The 15,887-nt window shown below is 45.8% G+C and overlaps 1 protein-coding gene and 1 long non-coding RNA gene across 2 annotated transcripts in view; one reads left to right on the forward strand and one right to left on the reverse strand.

Moving 5' to 3' along the window:
- The window catches only part of KCNIP1 (potassium voltage-gated channel interacting protein 1), a 407,173-nt gene that overhangs the window by 55,863 nt on the left and 335,423 nt on the right, over positions 1-15,887 (forward strand). The gene's annotated exons all lie outside the window — the stretch shown is intronic.
- Positions 12,245-15,887, reverse strand: part of LOC113878874 — a 30,674-nt gene continuing 27,031 nt past the window's right edge. The window contains exon 2 of the long non-coding RNA XR_003507153.1: positions 12,245-13,336. This is a non-coding gene — a long non-coding RNA (uncharacterized LOC113878874). The remainder of the gene's footprint in view (positions 13,337-15,887) is intronic.

Consider the following 15,887-nt stretch of genomic DNA (forward strand, 5'->3'; position numbering starts at 1 on the left):
CTGGGACCCAGTTTTTCCATTTGGGGATCTCCCGTGTTTAGCAGACAGTCTGCTTCTAGCAAGTGCTGATGTGTGCTTGTTGAATGAATCAAGGCTGTGTCCAGTGAAAGTAAAGGAGATGCGGCTAAGACGTAAGATGTAACTCAGTGTCTAGAGTCTCTTAGGGATGGTGGCCACTGAGCTTCTAGCCACCCATGACGTGCAGTTCAGTTAACCTGTGACCCCACCTATCAGTTTTCAGCTTTTTAGATTTTCCAGAGCCAGACACTGGAGAAGGCGATGTCACCCCACTCCAGTACTCTTGCTGGAAAATCCCATGGACGGAGGAGACTGGTGGGCTGCAGTCCATGGGGTTGCAGAGTCAGACACGACTGAGCGACTTCCCTTTCACTTTTCACTTTCATGCATTGGAGAAGGAAATGGCAACCCACTCCAGTGTTCTTGCCTGGAGAATCCCAGAGACGGAGGAGCCTGGTGGGCTGCCGTCTATGGGGTCACACAGAGTTGGACATGACTGAAGTGACTTAGCAGCAGCAGCAGAGCCAGACACACATGCTGTGTGCTGACAAGTGAGTAGGCTCTGTGCTGGGGCACAGCAGGAGAAAAGGTGGGGTTTGATAGAGGAAGTCTGTGGGGTCGGAGGGAGGAAGCCGGGGCTTTCCTGTGCGCAAGCAGGAACCACCAAGGTCTCCGAGCATTCAAGTAGTGGAAGGTAAAAAGAAAATCGGGGAAGATTCATCTGGCTCTAAGCAAAACACGCTGAGTGGGAGAAAGGAAAGAGGAAAATGCTGTGAGAGAGGGCTTCAGGAAGTGACTCCTACCATTTAATATGTGCAGATCCTTTGATCCAGAAATTTTATTTCCAGACGTTTGGACATTTTTCCCAAAACACTTTCCCGAGGACCTTGCTGTGGAGGATAGACCACACTGGCAAGCTCTAGGGGTGCAGTGGGCAAGCCAGCCCCCACAAAGGATCCTTGCCTTTTCTCTTCCCCTCTAGCCTCTGGGCCACACACCAGCTGTTCACTCTGCCCAAGATACTTTCCCTCACCCAGGGACGTAACCCCCGCCTTCCCATCTCTGCCCAAATGCCCCCTTCTCAGTGACGCGTCCCTGACTACCCACTCTATCTTCCTAGCCTGCCGCTTTATTTTCCTCCCATCACATATAACCATCCGACATACTCTGTATTTTGCTTATTTCTCTGTTTGTACCACCCCCTACTCATGTGCCCACTAGCATGTAAAATAGACAAGTGGAATTGTCCTTTTGCCCACTCTCTGCCCCCCCGCCCCCAGTGCAGAGCAGTACCTGGCACAGAGTAGCGTGCAGAGTTAGTCGTTCGGTCATGCACACAGGGTAAATGTTCAATAAAGATTTATGAATGAGGGAATGAATGAGTGATGGGTGAGTGGATCTATGAGTGTGCAGCTCGCATAGGAGTGCAACTTGGGCACCAGGGAGTGGCCAGGGCAGCACCTGGCCACTTGCCGGACTGCAGGGTCACAGCATGGGGAGGCTGGCCTGGGTACCTCAAGGGCCTGCTGGATGGGGGTCAGGAGGCAGAGCTGCAGTTGTTGTCGTTCAGTCACTAAGTCGTGTCCGACTCTTTCGCAATCCCATGAACTGTAGCCCTCCAGGCTCCGCTGTCCATGGGATTTTCCAGGCAAGAATACTGGAGTCAATTGCCATTTCCTTCTCCAGGGGATCTTCCCCGCCCAGGGATCAAACTCACCCCTGCAACGGCAGGCATATTCTTTACCACTGAGCCACCAGGGAAGCCCTAGAGCTGCCATGGACACTTTCAGTTAATCATGCCTGACTTGGGCACTCAGTGGGGTCATTTCCTGTCATAATGAACCTTTCTAAACATGGGAAATAGATGAGGAAACAGTGGAAACAGCGTCAGACTTTATTTTTTTGGGCTCCAAAATCACTGCAGTTGGTGATTGCAGCCATGAAATTAAAAGACACTTACTCCTTGGAAGGAAAGTTATGACCAACCTAGATAGCATATTCAAAAGCAGAGACATTACTTTGCCAACAAAGGTCCATCTAGTCAAGGCTATGATTTTTCCAGTGGTCATGTATGGATGTGAGAGTTGGACTGTGAAGAAAGCTGAGAGCCGAAGAAATGATGCTTTTGAACTGTGGTGTTGGAGAAGACTCTTGAGAGTCCCTTGGACTGCAAGGAGATCCAACCAGTCCATTCTTAAGGAGATCAGCCCTGGAATTTCTTTGGAAGGAATGATGCTAAAGCTGAAACTTTAGTACTTTGGCGACCTCATAAGAAGAGTTGACTCATTGGAAAAGACTCTGATGCTGGGAGGGATTGGGGGCAGGAGGAGAAGGGGACGACAGAGGATGAGATGGCTGGATGGCATCACTGACTCGATGGACATGAGTCTGAGTGAACTTCGGGAGTTGGTGATGGACAGGGAGGCTTGGCGTGCTGGGATTCATGGATCACAAAGAGTCGGACACGACTGTGCGACTGAACTGAACTGAACTGGAAACATAGCCACATGTAATTAAGATGTCACAGTGCTTATATTGCAGCTGTGTTGTGTGAGAACAATTGTAGCTCTGCCTCCTGACCCCCAGCCAGTGGGGCCTTGAGGTACCCAGGCCAGCCTCCCCATGCTGTGACCCTGCAGTCCAGCAAGTGGCCAGAACACAGAAGGAGGCTTCCAGACCTTAAGTCAGAAGATATCCCAAATATCTGCCCATGTACCTCTTGGGCAAAGCCCTTCACTTCTCTGAGCCTCAGTCTTCTCATCTGTGAAAGGGGAATAATACTGAGAGGGTAACAGGCAGGAAGCCCAGGGGTCTCCAAACGGAGGAAATAGGCTGCAAGTGTCAGACATTTTTTATCTCTCTCTTAAGCGGCAGGAGGAGACAAACTAGTATTACATTTTTCCCCTTCTCGATACACATTTAAAAGGAGGTTTCTCTTAAAATTCTGTGTTGCCTTAGTGACACCTGGTTCCACTAGAACCAAACTTTTCTCAAACCTTGAGCTAGCCAGTGCATTTTTCTTACGGAAATGTTTGTCTTAAGCTATGTTAACGTGCCATGTATTTACCCTAGTCTGTCTTCAACTCGGTTCGCCTAAAGGATCAGAACCCACTTGACAAACCAGTATGTTATACTCATATTGTTCTCCTAATCTATGTTAATGAAACAGTATATTTGTATGGAAATCTGTCTTTCTTCAAGATTCCTATCAATCTTTTTATGGTTTTATGACCCCAGGAAGACTCACCTGGTGCCAAGGTTATCTCAAAATGCATCTTGTGGGTGAGGGGCCTGGTGCCATTCTCTGAGTTTTGAGACATTTCCTTTCTTTAATTAGCAGACTGGTAGTAGCTATATAACATACAGCTAAAGACTAGCGGGGGTATTCTTTCTGCCCCCTTCTGATGTCTATGTCAGAAGCTTTCTCTATAATCAAACTTTTATTAATAAAACTCTATAATAAAGCTTTCTCTTTAATAAAACTTATTACACAAAAGTTCTGAGCTATCAAGCCTCGTCTCTGGCCCCAGATTGAATTCTTCTCCTCTGGAGGCCAAGAATCCTGGCGTCTTTGGTGGTTCAGCAACAACCTTTCAATACTAGGAGTTGTGTTGCAGGGTGCTATGAAGATCAAGGAATAAACGGAAATGAGATAGATTTGAGAATGTCACACAAATATAACCAAACAGTATGTGATTATTATATGAAAGAGGCCAGGTTGTACCATAATTAGTTTATGAGTGAGGGCGTGTCTGATACCAGTGAGGATGAGGGGAGAGTGGTATGTGGAACAGACAGAGGGGACGCTTCCTGGACTTAAACTTTGAATCTCAGTCCACAGTGACCAATGCGAGTGGTCTTTCTGTAACTATTTTCTTCCTCTTCAGGTTCTGACTGCAAACGCTGATCAGAACTGATTCAGAATTTCCTGGTGGACTAAAACTTTCTCAATGTTTTGTTTTCACTTATTTTGTTTTGTGCTTATATTTGGGAAACCCTGAGAAAGAGAAGGAAGGAGATGGGCCCAGGTGTTACCCACCAGAGTTCTTGATCTCCTTAAAGTCAACAGAAATTGACTAGAGGCTAGACAAGAAATTCAACAGGTTTCTTTGCTTACTCACTCCCTGAGGCAGGGTGAGCTTGTTTTTTATATGGTGTGAGGGTAGGGGGCTGTCCAGAGGTCTGGCAAGAGAGGTGGCTTAGGTGCTTTGCCCACCCCTTAGGTGGTATTGAGCACACTGCTTTTTCTCCAGCCTCTTTGGAAGTGGCAGTTGGGTTTTTTTGGCCTCTTTGTGTCTTTTGTCCAGAATTTGCCTTAACTGTGCATGCACGCAGTTATTTTTGGTCCCATATAGTTTCTTTGTATTTTGTTGCTCAAGGAGAGGGATGTCCAGATGCAAGCACTGTGGCAAAGGGTCCCAGGCCTGTCTCACAGGGACTGAGCCCCTTCGAAGAAAGTGGCTTATTTAAAGCACAAAGACGGTGACAGTCTGAGGTGGGCAAAGGATGGGGAAGGGGCAGGGCAGTGGTCAGCAGAAGGGAGTGTCCAGCCCTCCTTTGCCGCCTTTGGGCCATGAGAACCACACTGTGCAGGAGCCTGGAACTGGTCCTGAAAAGGGTGGGGAGACTGGGCGTGGGGAGGCTCCACGCTCTTCAGTGTCTAATGTTGCATGCTCAGTTGTCTGACTCGACAGCCCCTTGGACTGCTGCCTGCCAGGCTCCTCTGTCCATGGAATCCTCCAGGCAATTATACGAGAGAGGGTTGCCATTTCCCACTCCAGGGCATCTCCCTGACCCAGGGACTGAACCTGAGTCTCTTGCAACTCCTGCCTTGGCAGGCAGGTTCTTTACCATTAGTGCCATCTGAGAAGCACTCAGTGTTACTCCTAGAGCCCAACTCACTCCTCATGTCTGCCTTGTCCTGCCCAGTTTTACCTTGCTCAGCCCTTTGAATGTGACTTGTAAATAAAAATATGTAAAAACGGTCTGGCTGTGCCCCAGGGACCTGTCCTCACCCAAAGGAGTCAAAAGCAACCAACTGACTCAGAGCCAATTGCCTCTCTCTCCTGTGGGAAAATCAATAGACCGTAGCCATTTATGCGTCCAGAATGTACTCCTAATCTTATCTAACATATCCTCAACTATTCCTGAACTGAGGTTTTATAAAAACAGTTGTACAAGTTGAAAATGGGGAATAAATGGTCTAATGCAAAAGAGAGCCAGAAAACAAAAAAGTTTCATCCTCATGGTAACTAAGATCTGCTGACTCCAAGTGCTTAGAGCTCTGCATCGGGAAGAACTGTGAGGCTGGGTCCAGAATTCTGTACATCCAATCAAGATTTCTGGTATCGATTAGCAATGCCTGCCCCAGGCATTGAGGTATATATGTCACATATAACAGATGCTTCTTATATCTCCCAATCTATTGTGAGACGGGCAGTCAACCTAACGACAGTTTTTCCTCCATAACCCCATATTAAATATTAAACATAAATGTTGATTATTGGATAGATCCAGGTTTAAACTTACAAATATAAAATGCGGGACTTCCCATGATCGTGGTCCCATGGGGTCCCGTGGTTAAGAATCCGCCTGCTCATGCAGGGGACACAGGTTTGATCTCTGGTCTGGGAAGAGTCCACATGCCTTGGAGCAGCTAAGCCGGTGTGCCGCCAGCAGCTACTGAACCCGCATACCCTAGAACCTGTGCTCGGCACAAGAGCAACCACCGCGATGAGCAGCGTGTGCACCACAGCAGAGACCCCGCCCAGCAATAGACAAAAGGCAAACTTAAAATAAAAGCAATAAAATGTAAATAAAACGTGTGTGTGTGTTTGAAAGAAAAAATACTATTATTCACTATTCTTTCTGTACTAAAATTGGCTCAAGCATTTCAACCAGAAATTCGATGAATATTCTTTGGAATATATTCTTTTGAATATTTTGAATCCACCCAGGCTTTCTCACTCTGGCTGCTTCTTGCTTCTGTGCACAGCAAAAAAAGAGAAGCGATGGAAGTGGGGAGGAGTTCTCCCATGTGTAACGCCTGACACGTAGTAGGTGCTCAACAAATACTTGTAAAATCGATTTTGAATGACGAATTCAGTCTCGGTGTGTTTTTCCATGATTCCTAAGAGTTGTCACTTTAGCACAATTTTGGTGTAATGTGTTATCTACTGTCATAATTTTTTTTTCTCTGTAAGTAGACATGTTAGCTGTTAATTGGTTTTCTGAGTGAGGGGATGGGCTGGATGGAGGGAATTATTCCACCTCTGCATTTGCTTGGTCATTCATTATCTGTGTCTCCCTCATATTTCCCCTCAGATGCTCCTCATCCTTGGATCCCTAATCTTATAGCCCAGGATTCTCGACCTCAGCTCTGTGATATTTGGGCTGAGATCATTCTTTCTCGTGGGGGCCTGACCTGTGCCTTGTGTGACCCTCAGCTCTGTGATATTTGGGTTGAGATCATTCTTTCTCGTGGGGCCTATCCTATGCCTTGTGCATACCTACTAGGTAGCCTCTCATGCATACCTACTAGGTAGCTACCCGCAGTAACAATACCAAATCGTGACAACCAAAAATATTCCCAGACATTGCCAAGTGATCCCGTTTTTGTTCAGTCACTAAGTCGTGTCTGACTCTTTGCAACCTTATGGACTACAGCACGCCAGGCTTTCCTGTCCTTCACTATCTCCTGGGTTTGTTCAAATGCATGTTCATTGAGTCTGTGATGCCATCCAACCATCTCATCCTCTGTGGCCCCCTTCTCCTCCTGCCCTAAATCTTTCCCAGCATCTGGGGGACAAAATTTCCCAGATCAGAGACTACTGCTTTTGTCTCCTCAGGAACATGACTGGTTTCTTTTGAGCAATCTCAGCGTTAATGTCACCTTCTCGGGGGCCTCTGACCACATGGTCCAACCCCAGCATCAGGGCTCACTTCTCACCACCAGGCCCCATCTCTCTGCATAACCCTTGTCTCTCTGTAATTTCCTGGCACAGATGTCTGTTTGCTGTCTGCCTGTCCCCACTGGAATGTGAGCTCCATCAGGGGCCTGTTCTATTGCCTTGCTCTCCATCCCAGGGCCCAGGAGTGCCTGACACTTAGTGAGCTCTTAATAAATTGTAGTGAATGGATGAAGGCAAGGAGGAAGTGATCAGGGAAGACTGTCTTTGGAGGTGATCTCTCTATGACATGAGGTTGCCAGGCATGGGAAGATAGAGGAGGAGAATTCCAGGCAGAGGGAATAGACATTACCAAGCTGGTAGGCAGGAATGGGTTTGGCATGGGGAAGGTTGATAGAAAGGAAAGGAAGAAGCGGGTAAGAGGAGAGGGGCCAAGAGCCAAACTATCCTGATTAAGAGGCCCTGGAGACCAGGATGAGAAGTGAAGACTTCATTTTTAAAGGGACAGCAAACCCTCGGAGACCCCCTGAGTGCCCCCAAAGTCTGTCCCTGGCCTTGTAGCAACTTCTCCCCTCTCCTTGTCCTCCAGCCTCACCATGAGCAGGTTGGGGAGGATTCTTAAATCTACTCTGAACTCTTGAGGCTGAAGCAAAAGCCGACGTGGTTCCTGAGTCACCTCTCACAGCGGGAGAGTCCTTCTGTCTGGGTGGCAAAGATGCTTGGGTCACTCTGCTCTCAGTCAAAGCTGGCCTTGAACTTGCTTGGACCTGCCCTTCCTTAGTCATCTACGTGTGTGTGTGTGTGTGTGTGTGAGAGAGAGAGAGAGATGTGTGTGTGTGCATGCTCTGTCAGTTGGGCCCGCCCATTTGCAGTCCCACGCCCCATGGACTGTAGCCCGCCAGGTTCCTCTGTCCACAGGATTTCCCAGGCAAGAATACTGAAGCAGAGTTTCCTCCTCCAGGGAACCTTCCCCACCCAGGGATTCGAATCCACATCTCCTGCATCTCCTACATTGCAGGCCAACTTTTTTTTTTTTTTTTTTTTATCCCTAAGCTACCTGGGAAGCCCCTAGAGCTCTTGGGTTATGTCAGTTCTATCTTGTCAGAGCTGCCTGCCTGACTTTGTACCACAACACTATGGCTGGTCTAGTATTGAAAGTCTTTAAGGAAAAAGAACTGCATTTAGAACTTCCTTGGTGGTCCAAAGGCTGAGACTCCGTGCTTGCAATGCAGGGGGCCTGGTGTTCAATTCTTGGTCAAGGAACTAGATCCCAGATGCTGCAACTAAGAGTTCTCAAGCCACAGACAAGATCAATTGCAGCCACATAAATAAATTAATAGAAATAAATATTAAAAAATAAAACAGCTACATTTATGCATTTAATGAACCACTTAATAGCTCCTAAAAATAATAACAATTAACTTTGTTTGGAATACTTACCAGGCCCTAGGCTCTGTTCTAAACACATCACTCTGAATAACTCACTGAATCCTCACAGCAAACACAAAAGGATCACACTAATATCATCATCCCCACTTTACAGATGAGGAAACTGAGGCCCAAAGAGGTTAAGTCATTTGCCTAGATTCATTAAGGATGCTAAGCCAGGTTTGGCCAAAAACATCCACATTCTAACCCTTACATTGTATTCTCTTTTTTAAATTTAATGCCAAAATATGTCACAACATCTTTTCAAATGAATATACTTTTTGCCTCAGCAGTTCTGCTTCTAGGAACTGAGCTTAAAGAGGTATAAATATTTAGCTACAGAAATGCAGTATTATTTAGAATGTAGAACACAACCCATATCTCCACTAAGAGGGATTATTTAAGTAAATTGTGGTGTCTCCATGTAAAAGAAACTGCTCAAAATGACACCTATTCATATGCACCAACCTAGAAAGACCTCTACACTCTATATTTTAACAGAAAAATCCAGAAAAAAGTGCACTTTTGTTAGCAGCTTTTGTCTGTGCAGCAGACTCCTAATGATTTTTAATTTCTTCTTTTTGCTGGTCTATAGTTTCTAATTTTCCAACAGTGAACATGTGCTACATTTGTAATAAGAAAGAAACCCAATAAAAGTTATTGAATAAAAGAATAAACAGACAGAAGTCATGCTCTCCTGTGGAATTAGTGAACCTCATCCCCAACAAGAAGGGCTGTAGTTGCTTTGCTAGAACCTCCGTTTGTCTCCCAGGGTCCACTCTCAGCCAATGGGAAGACGACTCAGGTGGTCAGAGTGGGGGAGAGCATGAGGTCACCCAGACAGGAGGTCACTTTCAGGGTGTCTGGCTCCACACAGCCTCTGTGTTCTGGGTTCTGGTGACCTCCCTGTCGCAGTGCAGGCAGCAAAGTCCTGAAGCCTCCCTTGTGTTAAAACACACCCCACTGATGCCTTTGTTGTTAGTCCTTTCGTGAATAAACCCTCCTCAAATTACTCAAATTTAGTGAAGCATCTGTTTCCTGTTGAGAATCTGGCTGACATTCTTACCTTATTTCACTCTTTATCCCTGTCATCCATCCTGTGCTTTGAGTGCTTGCTAAGTCGCTTCAGTTGCGACCAACTCTTTGGGACCCTATGGACCATAGCCCACCATGGGACTCTCCCGGCAAGAATACTAGAGTGGGTTGCTGTGCCTTCCTCCAGGGGGTCTTCCTGGCCCAGGGATCAAGCCCGAGTGTCTTGCGTCTCCTGCACTGGCAGGGAGATTCTTTACCACCAGTGCCGCCCTTCCTTCATCCCGATTCCCCGCAATAAATGGCTCCCGATATCTGTCCAGCATGACCTTGCCTCCTGAGATCTGGTCTTGCCCATCAGACATCTTCATCTGGACAACCAGGGAACTCAGAAAATTCATCCTGCCACCCAACTTCTTAATCTATTCTTAAACTAAGTTCTCTCTCCCTTTCCATGGGCAGCATCCCTTTACTATTGACTCACTGCAAACCTCAAAAGTATCTCTGTTTGCCTTTCTAACTTTTCTGTTTGACATCCTGAAGTCCAAAGCTTAGGAAATCAACTTCAGCCACTGTCTTTCCCAAACAACCCCCTCACACCAGTCCCCCAGCCCCCTCGCCCCTCCAGGCCTCCCTCTGGGCCGCCTCGCCTGCTGCCTCTCTCGCCTCCCATCTGTCTTTGACCTGTGTTACGTGTGACTTCTGGCAAAGGGTACTTGAAATACAGCTCAGATCCCATATACTCCCCTACTCAGCCCAGTGAGACCAAAACCAAACACCTCAGCCTTCCACCCAGAGCTGGATTTCTCTCACACACATGCACACACCCTCATTAACAGTCTTCCCTCCCATCAAACTGAACCACTGAGTCTTTTTTTTTTTAATTTTATGCAATATTTATTTTATATTCTACAGTAAAATTTACTTTTTGGCATTCAGTTCTATGAATTCTAGCACACGTATTAATTTGTGTAACTATGCCCTGTCAGGATTCAAAAGGATTCCATAACCCTAGTAAAGTTCCTCATGTAATTGCTTCACAGACACACCCTCTCCTCATACCAAACCTCTAGCAACTACTGAACTGTTCTCCATTACTATAGTTTCATCTGTTCAATAATGTCATATAAAGGAAATGATATAGAATGTTTTGAAACTGGCTCTTTCACTCAGCATAAAGCCTTTGAGATTTACCCAAGTTGTTGCATGTATAAACTGCATTCCTTTTTTTATTTTGGACTGATATTCCATTGTATGGATGGACTACTCTTTGCTGAATCACTGAGTCTACATAAGAAGGCAAGGCTTTGCTCACACTGGATGCTCCGCTGGATCACTGCCCTCCACCTTCCCAGGTGTCCCTCAAACACAGTCCCCAGCCCTGGTGTTCTTTCCTACAAAGAACCAGTTCCTCCTTCCTCATCCCATAGTCCCGTGTATGTGTGTCTCTCTTGGAAGAGATCATCTTTCAGCAGTCATTAGGATGAATGTCTTGATTGAGACTGCTCTCCTTGAGACCGGTGGCCATTTTCACTTGTCTTTGTATCCCATGAGCTCAGCCAAAGGTCTTGGTCAGAGCCCGTTCAAAATCTGTGTGGTTGCCGAATAAATGGACCTTCCCATTCTACAGTGTAAAAGGAAGGAAGGGAGATGTCATCAGGACAGGACAGCAGAGGCAGCCCCCAGCGCCAACGTCTGCAAAGGTAAATCACGGCCAGTCCTCAGGAGAGTGGACACAGAGGTCTTGGAGAGATGTGGAGGTTCCACATCAGATGAGGAGCTACGGACCGAGGCAGGGCCATGATACTGCCGGCTATTTAAGCAGTGACCAGACAGGTAAAGGAACAAAGTTGGCTGGAGAAAGCAATTAAATGACCAGCACCCCACTCTCCCCCACCAGCCCATTGCCGTCATCTGCATGACCTCCCCAGCTTACATGTTACCCTTGGGACAAGGAAGTAGATGGATTTGAACATAATTCTGAAATGACTGAATTTACCTGAAAGTTATTAACCTGAATTTTTTTTCTTCAAGCAAAAGTTTGGCTCAGAGTCAGAAATTGCATGAAATTATGGTGGCTTAGCTGGCAAAGAATCTGCCTGCCATGTGGGAGACCTGGGCTCGATCCCTGGGTTGGGAAGATGCCCTGGAGAAGGGAACCCCAATAAAGTCCCTCATGTAATTGCTTCACAGACAAACACTCTACTCTAGCAACTACTCGCTCTAGCAACTACTGATCTGGTCTCCATCACTATAATTTGCTCCAGTTTTCTGGCCTGGAGAATTCCACGGACTATGGTCCATGGGGTCGCAAAGAGCCAGACACGTCTGAGCAACTTTCACATCATGTCACTTAGAAAAGAAAGCAGTCATCTTGCATATGTGAGTTACTTGATTCTTTTATATATAAAATTATGCACTTATACCATGTGAGGGAGCAATTACACATGACCTCTTTTAATTAGAGAGACCATATAATTTACTGCTGTAATTGGGACAATTCTGAAATGGAAGGGATGCTATTAATAACTGCATTGGGATGCAGGCCCGAGCAAACCATGACTTCCGATTATACTTCAGCAAACCCTGTCAGCATCCACATGAGTAGGTAACATTCTTATGTCCATCTGCAAAGCTTAAATGCACCCAAATTTACTAAGGGAGCACCAGTTCAAGCCAAGTGGTCGTTTTCCAGAGTCCTTAGTTTGCCGAGGACCTTGTGCTGGTTCTACCCAATTAGCCCATTGCCACCCTCCCCTCTACTTTTTTCTCTCTTCTCTGGCAACAGAAATTTAATGAGACTATATATATCATCTTAAAGTTTCTAGTAGCCACATTAGAAAGTAAACAGCAAGAAGTGAAATGGTTTAACAGTATATTTATTTAACCAAATATATCCCTAATTGTCTCATTCAACTGCAGTCAATAGAAAACAGTTACTCATAAGATATATTACTTTCTGCCATTAGGACCTTGAAATCAAAGGCATTAGCCTTTCAGCATGTCTCAACCGCAAGTGTCTGGTAGCTGCCACTTGGACGGAGCAGCTGGGTCTGAGGGATAGGGCAGGTGAGAGCAGGGCGCAGACACACTGCCATCTAGTGGACACGCGGGTCTCTCCCGGAAACCGCCCAGAACAAAACAGGGCATCCAGTGGAGCCGCACGATTTGCCTTGGGGTTCAGTTCAGTTCAGTCGCTCAGTCGTGTCCGACTCTTTGCGATCCCCTGAATCGCAGCACGCCAGGCCTCCCTGTCCATGCCAGAGTTCACTCCCCAGAAAGGAAAACTTCCTGAGGTGGAGACTGTCGCCATGTTGGTCCCAGGAAGATGCACAGCCACAGAGGAAACTCAAGTCTCCATGCTATCAGTGATCTTGGCCATGGTTTGTTCTTGTTTTCTAGTCACATAGGATTTAATAGAAAATGGTAGTTTTTCAGAATGACTGTTTAAAATAACCCTTCACAAAGTCAGATTTCCTTCTTTCACATCCAGTTTCACTGTATGGTAATTATGTGCCAGGCTTCCCCCTAGTTTCTCTTTTAATCTTTGGTGAAAACTTGGTTTCTTCCGAATGTTACCTTTCTCACTCAAATTGGGTGTGGTTATTTGAGGATTCCAGTTAACCAAGATTTTTTTATCCAATGTGAATAATTGATCAAGAATCTGTGATGTGGGTTGACATGATTCTAGACTCCCGCCTTACCCCACAATTGAAGGGGAATTTTAAACACGGCTTTATGTGAACAGAATGATGTGACTGTATCACGCAGGAGAGGAGTGTCTGGAGATGGGGCTACTTGGCAAGGAGAGTAAGAAGCCGGTGGCGCTTTCTCTGACTCGGCAGTGACAGAGTTTTCAGCATCCTCAGGATACCGCTGGATTTTGTGCAGAGATGTTGCTTCCACCTTTAAGAAGATACAATCTTCACAGGAGAGATGCGCAAACCATTCTAGATAAACAATAGCAAGAAAAAGAAACAGCATCTTGATAATATACAAGAACATATGTGCTTAAATTGCAGCATGGGACAGAACGTATTAATAAATTGGATATAAAGCAAAGAAGAGTAAGAACAATGAGGAGAGAAGTCGATTCGAATCTCATCCTTCACCAGCTCTGTGGTTGTGTGACCTATCTCAGTCACACAACCTCTCTGATCCTCAGGTTTATTATCTCACACTAACCAACGAACAGTTTGGATAATTTAAACTTCTGGGGTGGGGAGTCAAAGAGAAAAGAAAGACAGACATCTAAGAATTACAATGATTGACTCAGGAAGAGTTTCCCAAAAATGGGAGGGTATGAGCCCAGGACTTCCCTGGTGGCTCAGACCGTAAAGCGTCTGCCTACAATGCGGGAGACCTGGGTTCAATCCCTGGGTCGGGAAGATCTTCTGGAGAAGGAAATGGCAACCCACTCCAGTATTCTTGCCTGGAAAATCCCATGGATGGAAGAGCCTGGTAGGCCACAGTCCACGGGGTCGCAAAGAGTCGGACACGACTGAGCGACTTCACTCACTCATGAGCCCGGGTACAGAAAAGGGGAACTTGGAGCAGGAAGGAAGGATGCTACCTGGAAAACCTAGAGGAAAACGGTGGGCTGGGATGTCTTGTTTGTCTCAGGGATGGCTAGAGATTGTCCTGTTCAGAGACAAAAAATTGGCCTAAATTTTTTACTTAAAGAATCTAGAATTAAAAGGAGTCTTTGAGATAATTCAGAGTAACCAGCCCCAAAGATTTTTTTACAGAATGCTAGTACCTTGTGATATTAATAGATATTTAACAAAGCAGATTTCCTTGCCATAGGACTTTTCAGAACCTTTAACGTTCTATGATTTTCCCAGAGGACAGAGAGCATTTCCCAGACTTATTTAACTATGGAACCCTTTATTTTGAAGAGACATTATTGGGAAGTTTTCCAGGGAAAATGATTTCAGAAACACGACTCTAGTCCAATTTTACTTTTATATAGATAGGTAAAATTGGGGCCCAGAAAAAGCGGGAGGCAAGTTTAAGATTCACGAAGGTAACGGCAGAGCCAGCATGGGGATTCTGGTCTTTTGACTCTAACATCCAGTGACTTTCTTTTCCTTTTTCCATTTGTGTTATGCACTATTTAAGACATACAAAAAGATCTACAGACTTTTATAAAATATTCATGATATTCACCACCCTAAGAAATAAAATATTGTCAATGCAGTGAAAAACAACAACAACAACAAAAAACCCTTTTATACCATTCCCTAAGCTCTCCCCTGGAGGAGGCAATGGCACCCCACTCCAGTGCTTTTGCCTGGAAAATCCCATGGATGGAGGAGCCTGGTAGGCTCCAGGCCATGGGGTTGCCAAGAGTCGGGCATGACTGAGCGACTTCACTTTCACTTTTCACTTTCATGCATTGGAGAAGGAAATGGCAACCCACTCCAGTGTTCTTGCCTGGAGAATCCCAGGGACAGAGGAGCCTAGTGGGATGCCAGCTATGGGGTCACACAGAGTCGGACACGACTGAAGCAACTTAGCAGCAGCAGCAGCAGCAAGCTCTCCCCAGGAGAACCCCTATCTTAAATTTGGTTACATCATTCAAAAAATTGTGGTAGAATTTCAAGTAAATCACATCGTATTCACAGGGTCCTCTTACATCTTTCATGGTTTGTGAGTTGTGATGATCTTAGAATTAAAAGCAAAAATAAAACATTCCCCTCACCCTGGAATAGCAGAAATTAAAAATCCACCTTGAGAATCCTCAGATCACTTGCCTACAGCTCCCAGCACTTCAGACAAATGTTAGGAATCGGAGCACATTTTTATTCTCCAAAGGGCTCTTCAAACGGTTTATTAATTCTGTTAGATGTGGGGATGCTCCTTGCTTCACTCTGTGTGAGACTTCCGTGGCGTGAATTCACTGCACCTCCCCTCCTGTCTGCGGGCCAGATGGGGAGCCGGGTGCTGAATAAATGTTTGATCATGGCACAGGAAAAATATTTGCCTTCAATAGCTGGAAGCTACCGCATGGAGGTAGGGCTGTCTACTAGAGTTGCCAGCCTTCATTCTAATGAGAACAGAAATAAAAGCTGATTAAATCAAATTCCCCATAGTGTAGAACCACTTAAATAAATGTTTCATATTGTTTGCATGATGCTTTTAAAATGTAACAGCTGCCTATGTAACCATCACGCTGGACATAAATCATTCATCGCCGTCACCACCATCAGAGCGGCACCGGCTCCTTTTCTTCTGTGGTTGACATTTTTATTACAGCGGTACTTTTCAGAAAGGCTCTTTGGGTTCCCTCCTTCCTACTCATGTACGGGGGTAGCAGGAACATGAATGGGAGAATAGGGAATGAGAGGCAGGCATTAACAGAGGGCTTGCGTTGCAAGTGTAGTGTTGGGCTGGCATTTTCACGAGATGGCATTACTATTCCCATTTTACAGATGTGAATACTGAGGCCAATGGAAATAACCTCCAAGCTTCCATAGTCAGTAACAGAGCCTGTCTTTG

The sequence above is a fragment of the Bos indicus x Bos taurus genome, chromosome 20, assembly GCF_003369695.1.
Source record: "Bos indicus x Bos taurus breed Angus x Brahman F1 hybrid chromosome 20, Bos_hybrid_MaternalHap_v2.0, whole genome shotgun sequence".
Lineage (NCBI taxonomy): Eukaryota > Metazoa > Chordata > Mammalia > Artiodactyla > Bovidae > Bos > Bos indicus x Bos taurus.